This window comes from Oryzias melastigma, linkage group LG6 (assembly GCF_002922805.2).
Source record: "Oryzias melastigma strain HK-1 linkage group LG6, ASM292280v2, whole genome shotgun sequence".
In the NCBI taxonomy this organism is placed as follows: Eukaryota; Metazoa; Chordata; class Actinopteri; order Beloniformes; family Adrianichthyidae; genus Oryzias; species Oryzias melastigma.
In genome coordinates, this window is record NC_050517.1 from 18,164,264 (window position 1) to 18,167,475 (window position 3,212).

Genomic DNA, 3,212 nt, shown 5'->3' on the forward strand with positions numbered 1-3,212 from the left:
CTTGCACCAGTCAGTAAAAATTTATAAAAATTCAGAAAATCCTTCTTTTAATTACTTTATAAATTGATCAGCCGTCATGTTATTCTGTCACTAAAAATTCTTAAGAATAAATCTATAAAAAAGTAGTTTAATCCACGTCTAGACCACAAACTAAACTCCTTGGTTCCACGATGCATTAATTTTTATATATTGTTTGCCATGAACTTTCTTCAGGTAAAAGTGTCTTCTTGGTTCACCAAGATAACATGTTCTCATGCAAATATCTAAACTTTTATCACACAATTATCCAAATTGCTGCTTGCATGTCATTTTTTTAATTAATGACTTTTTGTCATTATTGTTATTATCTAAAATTTGAATATATACATTAAATATTTGCTGTCTTGCAACAGAACAAGAGATTAAAAATGAAATATTTTTTAAAAAGACAAATTAATTCTGTCTATTTCATTTCAAGAATACTATAAAGTACAGTATGACTCAAATCTGCCTTTAAGTTGCTTACATCATTTTTTTAAATAACCTTTCATTGCAGTGAAATAGGTGTAGAAAGTGGAACAATTTGACATTTAAACTGAAGAAATCCTCGGATTGGTCATCATAAGTCACCAGCACACTAATATAAATGTCAGAATACATATTATCACCATATCCTGAGAACCTTTTAAATGTTTTAAATGTATCAATTCATTATTTTTACAGCTTGCATTTATCACATTAGCCACTACAAATACCCCGCGACAGCTCTTTGTCAGTTTGCACACATCAGTACTTTTATGGTTCTTTCACCATCACAAGATAGAGACTGATCAAAGTCCCAACCGTCCCCGGAGTGAGGTGTACAGAGAAACAAGAAGAGTTGCTCTTGAGATTTTTGTTCATGCATAAACTATTTTTTTTATTTGGACATTGGTGTGTGGGGAAGAAAATCAGGATTCAGCTGCTCCAGAAGGTAAGATCCAGATCTAAACTTAAAGCACTTTCTGGCTGCTCTGAAAAGGTTTAGTTTGTGTTAAATTTAAGGGGAAAGTCAAATTAAATAATTCCACGAGGTTTAAAAAGCGTGCAACATTTGATGACTGATTACATGTCTGCGTGCAGCAAAACATGAAAAAAGTCAGTATTCTTTTTTCCTGTACATGAACATTTGAGTACATATAAATACTTCAAAAACTTGCATTAAATTTGACCTCAGAGGAGTATTGTTTATGACAGGAGAGAGTGAGTCCCCGGCCCTGTACACGTGCAGACGGAGGTGAGTCGGTGACCATCTGTGGCTGGCGGCTGAAAGCGTCTCTGTTCAGAAGATCAAACTTCAAAGGCATGAAATTTGTCCGTAGTGTCTGTTTGAAACAGAATCCAGCCAGGTTGTTAGTCTTTCACAGGAAAATAAGAAGAACTTGCAGCTGCAGGGAGTTTAACAGCTCTCTCTCCCACTTTTATTTTTTATTTTTACACCAATGCTAATCATAGAGCTGAAAGGGTTCTGCTAAACTAGCGTACAATTCAATATTTATTAGAATAGGTAACTTAGTATTTTGTCTGAGTGTAAGAAATTTGTTAAAATATTAAATTGTTCCCTTTTCTGACTGTTAATTTAGCTAAAATTAGTTTGTTTGCACAAGCTACTAAAAAAGTTCTTAACCTGATTGAAGTGAGCTGTCTGACTCGATCTTAGTGGCGACTCTGTTCAAAGCATTCTTTGTTCAGTGACCCTTCTTTGCTGGGCTGCTTTTATTTTGGAAGCACGTTTGATTCGGTGGCTCCCCCCCTCCCATTGAGAGCATGTTTTCTCAAGAGTTTCAGAGGGGACATTTGTTGCTTTTTTAAGTAGTGTGACAGTAATCTTGTCATAATGAGTGTTTGCAGACATGGAGGCGATGGTGCAGAACCGGCTTATCCTGAGCCTGAATATTCACTTCAAATTCTTTCGGCTTTTTCTGCAGGAAAAGTCAAGACTGAAACTGTGGCATTGCCACGACCCTTGACCGTAGAGTGTCTTAGGAGCTCACATGTTTATGGGGAAATCCAGGCTTTTGGTCGACAAGCTGACTGCAGTCTTTCTTACAAACGTTAATAAATGAGATGAAAAAAAGGACTAAAATGCTTTTTTTTAATGAATTATAAAGTTACACTTCTACAATGTAGTTTCTCCTGATCGCTTTACTTCACAACACGCGGACTCATTTCAGAGATAATTTGTGAATTTTGCAAGTTTCAAAGCAAACAACTGAACCTTTCCTGACCTAATATGATTGGAAAGAAAAGAACTCTGCAAAGTTACAAACTGAACAGTTTATCCTGTCACTAAGAAGATAGAAACCTGCATAAATTAAGGTTTTATTCACTCTTTACGTCTTTATTTGCTCTTATTGGCGCTATAAAAATCAATAAATTAAAGTAATCAATACATTTTCACTTGTTAAATATGAACTAGTCATCAAATCTATGAATTAATCAAACTTTAAATAATTATTTAAAAATGTTTTCCAGAGTGCTTCATGTTTTTATGTAATTTATCACTCAATACTCCATCTTTGTCCACATAAAACATGATATTATGAAACTATATTTTTTTAGAATAGAAATATAAAAAAATGAGTTGAAATTCTCCCGTTGTCTTTGGCCAAAAACATTTTTCACGAGTTACTTGGTGTTTCTAAATTATTGTATTTTTTTTACTTTGATTTTGACCAGAAACTAAAAGAGGAATAAAAAAGATGGATGGAATTGATATTTTATAGAATAAAGTTGAACTGTCATTCAAGCTACATCCTGAGTTTGTTAAAGTAAATATAATCAATTTAATATTTTGACATGGACTTCTATCATTTTGACATTGTGCATCACATTTGTCTAATTTTATTAAAAAGTAAGTTTTTTATTCAAACAAATACAAATTGATTGACCAAGCTTTTCAAATACTGAACCATTATTTTCACATTATAAAGTGAAGAAAAGTATAACATAAAACATAATAATCATTATGACAATAATCATGGGGTGACAAATGTAAAAATTCAACTCATTTAAATTATTCATCAAATTTAAGCATTTATTTCCATATGTGCTGCATTTATACTGGGCGACAAGTGTAAAAAATATTAATTTCCTGGATTCTTTATTTATATTCTGGCTCTCGCAGTTGAAGGATATCAGTGATGAACATTGCAGACTTTTCTCATTTTTTTAAGTGGATTGGGCTGACAAAT

At 32.8% G+C, this 3,212-nt stretch overlaps 1 protein-coding gene across 2 annotated transcripts in view; it reads left to right on the plus strand.

The window, feature by feature from the left end:
- The first annotated feature begins 816 nt into the window (after positions 1–816).
- stra6 (signaling receptor and transporter of retinol STRA6) overlaps positions 817–3,212 on the plus strand; it is a 23,105-nt gene continuing 20,709 nt past the window's right edge. Inside the window, exon 1 of one of the 2 annotated variants that reach the window (XM_024282751.2) lies at positions 817–952. The gene's annotated coding sequence lies outside the window, so the exon portion shown is untranslated. Of the gene's footprint in view, positions 953–1,091; positions 1,256–3,212 lie in introns of those variants that run through there. The other variant, XM_036212367.1, reaches the window with a different exon arrangement.